This window comes from Ctenopharyngodon idella, chromosome 13 (genome assembly GCF_019924925.1).
Source record: "Ctenopharyngodon idella isolate HZGC_01 chromosome 13, HZGC01, whole genome shotgun sequence".
Lineage (NCBI taxonomy): Eukaryota > Metazoa > Chordata > Actinopteri > Cypriniformes > Xenocyprididae > Ctenopharyngodon > Ctenopharyngodon idella.
Window position 1 is genome coordinate 6,380,720 of NC_067232.1, and position 13,682 is coordinate 6,394,401.

The 13,682-nt window shown below is 38.8% G+C and overlaps 1 long non-coding RNA gene across 1 annotated transcript in view; it reads right to left on the reverse strand.

The window, feature by feature from the left end:
• Nucleotides 1-530: 530 nt before the first annotated feature.
• Nucleotides 531-13,682, reverse strand: part of LOC127525084 (uncharacterized) — a 44,592-nt gene continuing 31,440 nt past the window's right edge. The window contains exons 2-4 of the long non-coding RNA XR_007933248.1: nt 9,134-9,294; nt 7,656-7,747; nt 531-664 (exon numbers count right to left, since the gene is read on the reverse strand). This is a non-coding gene — a long non-coding RNA (uncharacterized LOC127525084). The remainder of the gene's footprint in view (nt 665-7,655; nt 7,748-9,133; nt 9,295-13,682) is intronic.

Here is a 13,682-nt window from a genome sequence, read left to right on the forward strand (position 1 = left end):
ATTTAACCTGCCTGGCTAGATCTTTGAAGTGCAAAATGGCAGAGCCGCAAAAGTTTCTCTCGCTCTCTCTCTCTATCTGTAGCTCTCTCTCTCTCTCTCTCTCTCCCTCCTTAATCATTTACCTCGTCGAGGCGCATTCTCTGCAGCTAACCCATCAAGCGGAAAACGAGGTTGGCCCACTGTTTTTCCCTCCCTCCTGCTCTCTGCCTTTCATTCTGACATTCTCTTTGTGGGAGACTTCATACTCAATCACAAAGAGGGGTTAGAGAGAAAGAGAGACAGAGAGAGAGAGAAAGAAAAGAAACAGATATGTGGTCTTGGCTGAATATGAATGTTGAAGCAGACAGCAGGATTGAAGTGCCATTGATCAGGTTGGGATAATTATCTGATCCGTCCCGGACATCCAGGTTCATTAGTGTTCTCCTCATACACTATCACATCTTTGCGTTCCCACATCCCACTGGTCGCACAATGAACATAACATGCTAAAGATCCTAAGTGACGATAAAATGCTTCATATAACTGATTACCTTTGATTTGCTTGTGATGTTCATCATTTGCAAGTCACTTTGGATAAAAGCGTTTGCTAAATGACTCAATAATGTAGATGTAAATGTGTCGGATCTCATGTGGAGAAATGCCAACTTCATCTTGTAGTAGATTTCTAAAACCAAACACACAAGAATTATGAATTATTTACTGCTGTTTTGCATCATTACTTAAGCCATGAAAATTAAATGACAGCAAGCCAGAAAACAATTATCAACATACATTTGGTACATTTTTTAGCATTTCATTTTGTATTTTACAATTATTTTTATTATTACAATTATTTATATTTTGTATTTTAACAACTTATATATGAAATATGATTTGTTATATGGACATTTTTTTGTGAACAGCATCTGCTGCTTCTAAATAGATAATCAATTACAAGATATGTTATTTTCCTTAAACACTCCTCCATTTATTGTTTTAGATAAATCATGTATGATTTGCAATTTATAAAAAAATGTATGTTGGAATATTCCTCATTACATTACTATATAATTAATATAATATAATAAAATAAAATAATTATACTATTAAAATTTGTTACTCCAAAAGCATTAAAAAGCTATTTATTTAATTAAACTTTGACATTTGTTGAAACTATCAAATATTTAATTATATATAAACATTTAATAATTATGAGGCTATACCACACATTTCTGTACATTTATGAAAACATCTGCTAAATAACTATCACAGCATGCTTTTTTTCTCTCCTGTAGATGTGACACGCTCCATACAAACATATTACCTGAGGTTTAACATGCTAAATTTGCATGCTCAATTTAATGCAATCACTGGACAAGTGGACCGCATTAGACCAGGCTATATAAGAATTATAAATCTCTCTCTCTCTCTCTCTCTCTCTCTCTCTCTCTCTCTCTCATGCTCTCTAACACTTCTCTTTGGTTTTAGATGAACACTACTTGACCATGTAGAGACCCCCGGGGCTTGAGTACAGGAGGAAATAGCTGGATTGATTCCCTCAGTGGAGGCTGTCCCCTGCTGCTATTTATTTACTGCTGTTATGCATCTCCTGCTCGCTCTCTGCGTTTCCTCTACTCTTTATCTTTCCTTTAGTCATGTCAACCGTAACTGAGGTTACCTGTTAATATGGTCAAATCTTCCTGTTACCTATAAATCCCGAATAATGCAAACAGTGGTCAGATGAGAGTTGGGGGATGGTGAAAATCAGATGAAAAAAAGAGGGCTTAAAATCAAATAAATCACACCTGCCGGCTGTTGGAAACTGGCACAGCGTTCCTTATATTACACTCAAAATTACTCCATTTGTTCCTCTAGATATTTTAATCCGCCCTGACCTCAAACTTCCCGTGAACCAGCGCCCGAACAAAAGGCCGCCCACTGTCTTCGCAGTAAATCTGTTGTCTCCTTTCTGGGCTCTGGACTGGGGCTCATAGATCACCACTGCGCCACAGCTTGCTTCAATTTACTCAATTAACTCGGGTAAAGCACTTGTAAGTTCTGCAGATGTTGGTTTATTATCGAGGACTAAAATGTACAAGTGAGTTCAGGAGCCTGGGGTTATGGTAAGGTTGACAGAGGGGGGGGGAAGGGCGACCCTCGCTCTCATACTCAGATGCTGCAGCTGAGAGGATGGGAAATAAAAAGACAGAGAGATAGATAGCATCTAAAAATGTAGAATCCCAAATTGCTGACATCAAGAAGAACATCTCAAAGAAATGCTGGCAGAGAGACTGTGTGACTATTCTGTATCCTACGGAAGAGTTGGTGATTAACCGATTTTAATTGCTCTATCTCTCTGACAGAGAACTGGGCAAAAGACACCAGCGGTCCTGGCTAATCATTTTCACCGTCGCAGCTGTTAGACTCAGCCTGGTGTTGCTTTATGAAACGTGCCTCTGCAGATCTTACACACATGAAATGGCTTAGTCGCTGAACCTGAATCGCTCACAGATGACAAACTTTCAGAGAGCGTTCGTTAATCATCAAGGGAACATCTCGCCAATGCTTAAAGTTGACTTTGTTTAGCACCTTGCGTGTCCTCAAAACAAACTGTGCATTGAGACAAAGCCAGCATCTGAAAAATCAATGACTCAGTGTTTATACGAGTACGAATAAGCCATCTTATCTCTGCTTGACCTCCCTCGGATAAATCAAAGTCAGAGCGACGCATGGAATGTAAAATATACTGTAAGGGGGGTTTGCTAATATTAAGCAGGTGTTGCTAGTATTGCCATAAAACATGCTGGCTGAGGCTAGCTATATTTCCTCAGTTGGCGGACTACATTTCAATTAAGAATGGCAACACATTTTGACATTCATGGAGCTTTAAAATAAGCTTTTGATACATGATTTTCCTGTGTTGGTCTAACATGCTACCAGCAGGTTAGCATGTTTGGATTTAGCTGCTTTTCTTCATAAGCGAAAGGGTGAATTTTGCTGGTAGGGTTGGTGAAATAGCATAATGACATAGTTGATTCTGATTGGCTGCCTATAGTGCAGAGGCAGTTCACACATCTTTAATAAAATTGGTGGGGCAGTACAGCAACAGGTTCATTAGGCTCGAGGCAGCTTTACTGCTGAGATTACATGGGATCATAATCCATAGAAACCGCAATTAACAGCTTAGAAATTGGCAGCAGAAGGAAAAATTATGACACAAGTTTATGATTCAGGCTTAAAAAATCATCTGAAAGTAACCAGATTTGAATTTCCTGAAGAAAAAACAGTGCTTGCAAGGTGGCAAAATATAACGTTAAAGTTTTAGGTAAACTATGATTTTTTAAAAATCTTCTTAAAAATAAATAAAATAATAAATAATAAAATAAAATAAAATAAAATAAAAATGATTCAGTTCATGCATTACCTGGAAATCTAACTGCTGACCTTGGCACCATGCTCTACTGCTCTGCATAAACAAAATATGGCACAATACTGTTTGTGTGCAAAAAGTTTGAATAAAGTGAGTCTGTACATTTAGGCAGAATTAATAGCAAAAATTAATTACTTCAGGTTCGAGGTGTAGAACAAACTCTAACCAGACTGTTTGAAGTTCATTCCAATACAAGCTAATGATGTGCTGTGATGCTATACGATCAGTATTTCAACTCAACACTTGTAGTATCAAGCATTGTAAATTGCACGCTAAATTAATCTAAAGCCATGGATTAATAGATTCTGTCAGACAGCAGCAACAGCGAGCTGCAGTGTGCCAAGAAAAGCATATGCAACTGATAAATATGAGAAACTTTCACTTTACAAATTACAAAAAAGTGTATCCAAATAATTTAGGAAGCAATAATTAGCAATTCCCTGCTAATGGCATTGCCTAAAAACCTTTAATTTATGCAAACAACTGCTTAATTTAGGGTCTGAGGTGTATATGACGCTTCATGATGAAACAAATTCAATTGTTCATCTACATGCATGACAAACAGCATCTTGTTCATTATGCTCTGAGTCAGCTTGATCCAATTAGACTAGAACGGAGGCATTTGTAATCACTTCTCTTCCTACAAACCTCCACCCTCCTGTTCATTTTGTTAGTCAGAGGAAAAATAAAAGTTGTGCTTGGGGAGAACTTAGGAATACAAATGTTTAAGCTGTACTGGAAGAAAAAGGGTGACCTTTTGAGGAGGGGGTCGAGGATGTGGGGGTAGGATAGTAGATGGCCCTCTCACCCTTGGGCCTCTGCTAATAGGTATTGAAGAACAAGACCTAACTCTTGCATTTCTTCAATGTCTTCCCTGTCTGCTCCTAAGGGAGTGATGGGGAAGTGGAGAAAAGTATAATGAACTCGTTTGCCTTTTTTGCCCCCTCCTTTAGCTGTCATCTAAATCACCCGTGTAGCCTAGCATGTCACTAGTCCAACATCCAACACACATTGCACATCTTTCAGCACCCACTCAGGTCAGAGTAAACAGGCTAATTCACTTTATCACAGACTTGAACCTCACTAAGCTTCTGGTCCAGACCATAACTGGAATCTGTTTGAACCGTCACACGTCTTCAGTGGTCATATAACAGAAGAATCACTTGCTTTTTATACACACTAAACTATGCACTGTAAATACCTTCACACTATCGTTAAAAAGTCTGGGGTCAGTAATTTTAATGTTTTTAAGAACAGCATTTATTTGAAATAGCAATCTCAGAGTTCTGAATAGTATATATGCAATATAATAATCACACATTTGAATAATGACATGCAAAACATTAAGAATCACAATGTTATCTACCAAGATATCAATATGAAAACTCCAGGTCCCTGCCAATTCCCACTTCAATAAACACATTGAAGACTGAGCCAATGTTTTAGCACAGCCACTGTGAGCGCTCTCTAGGATACTGGCGAACTAAATGAATGACATTGAGAGAGAGGAAGAGGGAAAGTTTGACACGTGGTCACAAAGTGTGGACAAGTATGTCTGTTTCTGATTAGAAGTACAGATCTTCATCAAGTGTCCTCGGCATCCTCGGCATCCTACAACGATTGATTGGAAACGGTCCATCTCTCCTCCCCCTCTGTAATGATGTAATGGAATCAATTAGCCTCCATTAATTTAGCAAAAACAAATAAGCACCTCTGCCCTCTCTCTCAGGTTTCATATGTGCTCACAGGTGGCTCTGATTTTCAGTACTTTATCAGGGGCTGCCGTTGGGGGTAATCTGAAGACTAAGGAGTCCTGGCCGGTAGAGACCACGACCTTTTCCTCCCTTTCCCTGGACATTAGTCCTGAAGTCTGCAGCTGACCCTGGGTCACCTATCCTCAACATATCCTTTTGTGTGTGTGTATATATATATATATATATATATATATATATATATATATATATATAATATATATATATATATGCAAAAGGGTATGTTGAGCCACAGTGAAGTAACCTGAATTTAAGCTCATCCAGATCCATTTGAAGTTGAATGTCTGAAGGAGCATAAGTATATAAATACTACATTACAAACATTTAGAAGGGCATAATCTGCAAAAAAAATGGCTTAATAGTTGCAACAACGAACAATGAAACATAAAAGACCATTTTCATTCAGATATCTTCCATAGGAACTTTTTGAATCCTAGTGCCTGTATTCGGTACCGAAATCTCATAGGAGGCCTTGGACTACTTTATCTCAGTCAAGCAAGCCAGTAGCACAAATGGATCCTAGACCATGGCTCCATACAGAAGAACAATGAGTGGAAAGCTGAAGTGGTCAGATTAGGGGAATGTGTAGTGACTGGATCACAAGGTATGGTTCACAACGCCCAGAAATTTACCCACCCTCTGCGTGGCGGCACACTGATAAAGAGCCTAGCAATCATTTGATTCTGGCATGCACTCAAAATACTAACCTAACAATCTCCACTCAAGACCCGTCCCCTTTGGCGGTTTAGTCAGAAAGCTCCCTGTACATATGTTTGAAGTTTGCCTTTGTCATACAGAGTTAGCTAGGCTTTCAACTGGATAAAAGTGTTTTTTCTCAAATTTCAGTAACAAACAATCCACAGTAAATCATAATCATCACCTTTGGATCAGGATCCATAATGATTCCTCAAATTGATTTCCTATCAGAAAAATTCAGGAAAAACATAAAACACAAAATCTGTTACTGGGGGAGTACTCTTTCAAAAGGTTCATTATTGTACCTTATTTACCTCTAAAGGGTGCATATAAGTGCAGCACCTTAAAGGTACACATTAGTACCTTTTAAAAGGGAACCACCCCAGTGATTTTTTTGTAACTGTACCATAAAATTATTTGTCGATTCAAGGCAAAACATTTCTCTCGTTTAATTTTGACACCCCCTGAGGTAAGTTTTTCATGCATATTTCATGTCAAATAATTCTATAGACTAATCTACCCGGTAGTTATAGGAACTTGTCACCAGGGCGGTTCCCTGAGAAATAAAGATTCCCCAAGGGCCATTTTCCTGGTTGCATTCGCACCAGCAGTAAGAACTCTGAAGTGATGTAAGCCGGCCGAGACCGGCAGCGTATCATTCAACAACGTCAACAACTGGAGAATGGAGGACGCTGTGATTGGAGCTGTGTTTTTGTTGTGTGTCGTGGGATTCGCAATAACGGAGATGGAATGTAGGACTTATACTGTTATAATGTAGACGTATATCAGTTATGCGATGGAAAAGAGCAAAAAGGAGGGCCAAGAGATGAAATCTCCTACAACTTGCGGTGCTATATGTCATTGAGGCCAAGAAAAGAACAATACTGCAGACAAAGGTGACAGGTAAATGCCAGTAACATTAGCTTTCTGTATGTTTCTTTATGTTCGTGGAGAAAACTGTGCGTTTACACTACTTTTTAAAAATGGCGGGTGCTGTTTTGTATGGCATGTGTTCGACCAATTACGTCAATGTTAGTTACTATTGTGCTGGGTTAGACCCTACTTTGAAGTAGGAGCTAATTTAGTTCCCCCAAAAGGCATATAGAACTAAATTCTTTCCCAGTTCCTGCGGTGCGAACACACCAAAAAGTGGGTACTTCCGCCATTAGTTCTAAGAACTATGAAAAGGTTCCTCTGCTGCAAAAGCCCCTTATCTCAGAGGATTTTGTAAATAAAATTCACATTGGGACATCTATGCATGATCAAAACTTTGAAGAAATGCATTGATGGCCTAAAACATTTTTAAAAAAAACAGTCCTACAGCACTCACCATTACGGCGCACACACACACACACACACACACACACACACACACACACACACACACACACACACACACTTTCTCTCTCTCCTCTAGTTTCACAGAATAAAGATCAGTGGAAAAGTCAAGAGAGCCAGTGTGTGACTCTATAGCACTCTGATTGAAGTTGTTTATCACGACCTAGCCATCGGGAGAGGGCTCGACCAAGGAGTTTATCTGTAGCACGATTCAATTAAACAGCAATGATTTCACTCATGACAAAATCTTAATCTAGACTCCTGTGTTTTCTCGATAGGGGAGCATATGTTGGTTATATGATTGCTTTTCCTGCCTATCATATTTACTTTGGTCTGAGAGAACAGCAAATCTCTAACCCTCTGTCTCGCCTTTCTCACTCTCTGCTAGAAAGCAATTCCGGATACAGAAGTCAAGCACCCTGAAGCGTGTTAATACTCACATATTGAAGTCTTACAGCAGGGTTTAGATGCAGTTCCTGCCGACATGAGCACTGATAACAGTCTCACAACAGCAGTGTAAAGTTTCTCTGGCCTGCGAAAGAGGAACACTACACTTAAAATGTTTTTAATCTAGAAATGTGCTTAATGATAAAAAAGTGCATGAAAATTATTTTGTATTTGCTCAAAGTTTGTTTATTGCAAAAAGCTTTATATTTAGTCATTCATGAGGGAAAGTTTTTTGCATGTCGATTTCAAGAACCTTGTTCAAAACCAGAATAATGGCATGTAAACAAGTTAACAAACACACAAAAACACACCAACATAGATTCAGTCAACTAATTTCAATTTCAATTTCATGAATAATGAGGGTAGACCAAAATTTGAACAAAACTAAACTGCTTCATTGTGACAACTTACCCAATATATTTGGACAACATGTCCTCGTTAATCTTTCAAGAAAGATTAATGAGTGTTCAATTAACACTTTTTTTCCTGGGAAATATTTTTTGTTACCATTTTACAATAAGGTCTCATTTGATATAGTCTCAGCTTCAGACAAGGACCGCTGGCTAAAGCCTGATGCATATGGCACATAAAATTGGAAACACTTTAGGAGTTTCAAAGTCGTCATCTGATTGCTTAAATTCTACAGGATTTCTGGGAGACGTGTGTATTGTGTTCTTTAACAGTCCGCCTTGAAACAAAGCTGTCATGACGCCAAATCTCCTCATAAAAGAAGAAAGCTGCGGTGTTTACAACACTGACAGTGAGTGCTTATAATCAACTAATCGCTGTATTTTTTCAGAATAATGTGAATTATGTATAGTTCACTACGTAGATGTCCAAAAGTTTTAAATGTGGGGCTGTTATTGTAGAGACACTGACTTTACATTTTAACACCCCTAATTATGACACTGAACAAAACAAACTGTGATTGGTTGCCTTACATGTCCAGCTACTATGGAGTCCATGTGTTAACATTAGTTAATGCATTAACTAACAATGAGCAATACAGTATTTATTAACCTTTGTTAATGTTAATTAATAAAAGAGTTTGTTCATGTTAGTTGACAGTGCATTAACTAATATTAACAGATGTTCATTGTTAGTTCATGTTAACTAATGTAGTTAACTATGTTAAAAACTTATTGTTACCGTTTATTTATTTTTTTAAATGGATCCAACTAGTGTGACAACTCGTGCCAATCATAACACTCCACAAAGCTTTTTTTTTTTATTTATTTTTTTTTTAACACAGACACACACACACAACAAAAAGTAGAGAATTGCTGATGCACAAACGGGAAGACATATATGGGACCTTAGACACGTCCTACTGCAGAGGTGCTTATAATGACACTATTAGCATTAGCTTATGCTAATGCAATTCAATGGTCTTGTAGACTTTTATTGTACTCTGTTGTGTTGACAGAGAGACAGTTACAGATATATCTGTCTCACAAGTCCAAAATCATACCTCCAGTCTCTCACTTGATTTTTCTCTCATGTGTGATCATGCACTGCTGACCTCTGGGCAGATGGAGCTGAAGGAAGTGAAGGTCAGATGGGGTCAAATGCTAGTCCTCCTGATGGATTCCACCACAGGACAGTAATGTCACTCTCAGATTATTCATCATGCTGCCAATGAAAAAGAAGCATATTGAAATAAGATCTAAAATACCTTATAATAACACTATAAAATCTGTGTTATTTACACTACCTTTCAAAAATTAGGGTTTTTTAATGTTTTTGAAAGAAGTCTCTTATGCTCACTAAGTTGATCTAGTTGTTTCAATACAGATGCATTTTGAAACAATTGCACCTCTTCACAGCAATATGCTAATGTATTTTTTGTACAGTTGTATTCATGTATCAATGAAATGTACTGAATTTATCTTTACAATTAATGATATAAATTGGAGAATTCAATGTCTGTATGACTGTATACAGTCATGCCAGATGTAGACTCTGGTGCCCTGATTTCTTGGATATTTAGTTTTCCATTTCAGCCTAAATCTGGACACTTGGTAACACGAAGTGAGTGAGTGTGTGTGAGTTTTCTGCGAGCGTGAGCTGTGTGGATAAGGGAGGTGAAAATGTGGAAATAAATAATATGGATTAGGTGCTGTGGAAACCTCATGTTTGTCCACGGCCGAATGAGTTTTTATCCTCTCTCTCTCTCTCTCTCTCTCTCTGTATGATAATACTTTTGTCAGGGCTCATGACCTAGTTGGTACAAAGAGGCGAAAATTACGTCATTTGCAAATGTGCTTTCATTTCACGATAGTGCATAATTGTCTGAATGAAAGGAGATTACCTCTCTAGCCCTCTATAAACAGTAATACCACAGTACAGGGGGAGGCAGGGAAGGAGGGGATGATAATTTGCCAAAAAACCCAAAGCATGGAAGCATGTACTCAACCCAGGGTCCAGGTTATTCTGAGGGAGCCAATCTTTGATCAGCCAAGCTGAAATGGCCAAGATAAGTAGGAGCTACAACTCACGCCGGGACCCGCACACCAGTCTGTTATTGCGATTTCCTCTCTAGTTTCTCAAGAGCGGTAAATAGCTGCTTTGCTCACCCCCCTCGCACCATTTCCCCTACCTTCAGCGAGCACCTTCACCTCACCAACCCCTCCCTTATCTACTCCCCACTTTCTTCTGGAGATCTCTGTCACTTTAATCCAGCCAGTCTGTGGCTGGTTAACAAGGAAATCCTGTGTCAATTATCACCAGGCACTTCCTGCTGGGAGAGCAATGGCGAATCAAAGTGGTCTGAGAGTCTTTCACACCAGAGGGAAGCAGCAGGCCTAATTAAATGGACCCTGTGTCCTGCCAGCAACCCGTAGCCCTAGCTACAGATAGCTTGCCCCTCGATAACCCCCACCTCTCGCCGAGCGATTGTTTTGATTGGGTGGAGCCGGCCGTTCGGCTTTCCCTACAGGCTTTTAAGGAGGGTGATACTAGACTAAGGGAAAGTGATGGATGAATATTTAGATGTGGAGGAGGCATGTGTGAAAGGGAGATCAGGACAATTTGTCCACGGTGATATGGATGGTGACAGAGAGGAGGGGGCAACATGTTTGACTTGTTCTCCCATTTTTTTTAGGCCCCAATGTCGGCTCACTTCCTCTTTCCACTTTGATGATAATTTCTGGTGTTGTTACTTATCATACCTTACTTTAAAATGCATTTTATAACACATAGTTATTTAAAAAGACTATATCTGTCTAAAAAACCAAACATAACTCTTTTTATGGTATTTCTTTTAGAACATAGTCCAAAGGGGGGTAATGCATAAAAAATGCACCTTCTGATGGCCCTGTTTGCTTGTGTTGTTTTAGTGCCTGATTCATTAAAAGGAATTATGCAAATCATATAACACCCACAAAATCTGCAGAGTACAATTTGAATCCCACACCTATTCTAAGATTGCAGATGCTGCAGCAGACCACTGCAATTTGGTTGTCTTTGCTGAGACTGTTAGCATCAATCTACAACTACAATCCATGTACTGAGGGATGCTTTTTAAAACACCAGAAGTACGCTTTTCAACACCACACATTTAGCTATATGACTGGTTATTAGGGCTGTGCAGAGATATCAATACAGCTATCGATAGTAAGATTTCACGATAGTGTATCAATATTCCAACCTATAGTATCGATACATTTTTTTTTTTTTTAATTTAACGTTATTGTTTATAGCAGAGCCTACTGTAAGGCGCAAGATAGGAGGAAAAAGGCAGCTTGTCTAAAGGCAGTTTTACACTGGATGCCACAATCGGAATCACAGCGCGACTGCTGCTTTCTCTCGTTGTGGAAACGTTTTGTGCAGTCGAGGCAGTGCTCGTGTCGCAGTCTCGGAGCGGACGATGCCATAACATAACTCGAGCTACAGCAGGGAACAGTCAGACTCACAGAACCATTTTCACGGTTCGTGTTTTATTCCAACCTCAAGATAAACTCGTATAACTGTCTTCCACAAACGTCCCACTGTCAACAGTGTTACTGAAATTATTTCAATTAACTATTTCAGTGTAAAAACAAAAAATTAAGTGCATGAAGTAAACATTCATAAAAGTTTTATGAATGTTTACTTAATGCACTTAATTTTTTGTTTTTACATCCTGACTATTTCAGCTAGCTTTATAGATTTTGTATACTTGATGCAATTTATTTTTATATGATTTTTGTGGCATCTACATCTTTAGTTAAAAGTGTTCAGTTACAAAATATGCACTTCATACTTTTCAGTGTGTTCACTGTTCAGTGACACTGTGCAATACAAATACCTTTGCTAATAATTAGCTACAGATTTCTTCTTCCATATTGTGATGTACATCAGAATGAAACAGATTACCCAAAAGAAAAACACTGTAGGGCAGGGACTTGGTTCAATCCATTGGTTGTTGGTTGGATGGAGGCAGCTCTAAATGTGAGCTTACAGTCTATTGTAAGAAAGGTCCAGGGTTTAAGCAGACTAAATGACTGGAGCAGTCCGGCATTAGTCAAAGATAAGTCTGTTGTCAAACATTACAAGGTCAAAAAAAAAAAAAAAAACCACTATGCGTGGATGAACCATTCACAGTAAGACTAATAACATGCAATTAGAAAATAGAAAGGGTGATTTTTCATTTCATACTGACTGTAAAATAGTATTAAAATATTTCTGGTTAAATTGGATTATTCGATTATTAAGTCTCAGGTTACTGTGGTGAAATCACCACTGTTGTGGTGCATCAATGGTGCTACCATTTAGTGAATTCACCAAATAATTTTCTAAATATTAATATCTCATGATTTACTTAAAGACTACTTAGAACTTTTCTTTGAAGCATAAAAAGCCAGCAAATGATATCTGGATTTGTATATGCCTCAGGCAGTATAACACTCCAATATGCAGAAAATAGGAATTCTTAGATACGTTTCAAGTGGCTGTTTATGAACCTTTGACTTCAGGTTCAAACCACTATTTATCATCCTATCAGTCTGAGGGGTCAGAATGTGTCCCACTGCCTTTACTTGTAGCAGCCGCTTCACTGAAGGCTGTCATTTACAGAAATAGAGTCGGCTGCATAATGTCAGATTATACCGTCCCCCTCGTGTCACCACTCGAAAAGCTCTATTTATGACTCCATGAATCTATTTATGAGCCCATCTGAAAGTTTAAACTGTTGAAATGAATCATTTAAATGGTGCCAACATCTCGACCCGATAGAAAGCGAAGCGGGAACTGTATCTCCAATGCAGTTGAACCATTAGAAGTGTTGGAGTTGAAATTGAAAACTGTAAAAGAAGGCTTATATCCGCATTCTCGCACTGTATAACTTGTTCAAGAAGAACTTGGCCCATGTTCCCGAGACATATTTTCCATAAATGAATCGAGCTCTAAAAATTCAGACATGCTAGAAACTTTTATGATCTAAACAGTGACAAAATAACCATGTACATAAATGTATAAAAAGACTAGATTCTGCCTGAAGTGCTCACACACTTCTGTCAGTATATCCACAATTCCATATTCTGTCATCTCCTCGCCGTCCACCTCATCCACCTTTTACATTTCCATATGGAGAAGCAGAGACAGGGGAGTGGGAAAAACCAATTTACCCACAGAGCGACATCATCTGCTGGGGCGTTTATCTCTGACACACCACCCCTCGGTCCACTGTTGACAGTACATGATATTCCATTAATCTGCCTAATGAAAATTTAACCAGTGTTATAAACAAATAATTGGCCATTATCCTCTCAAAGATCCAGAATAAATTACTTGGGCCTCTCTTTTTTCCCGCCGACTAGCAGGAGGAGGAGGGAGAGAGAGCTTTAGAGAGTGAGACGCGGAGAGAGACAGTGAAAGCGAGAGAGAGAGACGGCCTTCCTGATTGATGTCGGAATAAACGCATAGGGTTCCCTCCGCCGCTGCGAGTGGGCTTCGGCTAAGCCTGTGATTGACTTAATGAGAGTCTTTGGGGTGAGTAAATGTTCCAAATTGCTCAGTCATTAGCTTTTGCGCGGCTGTCT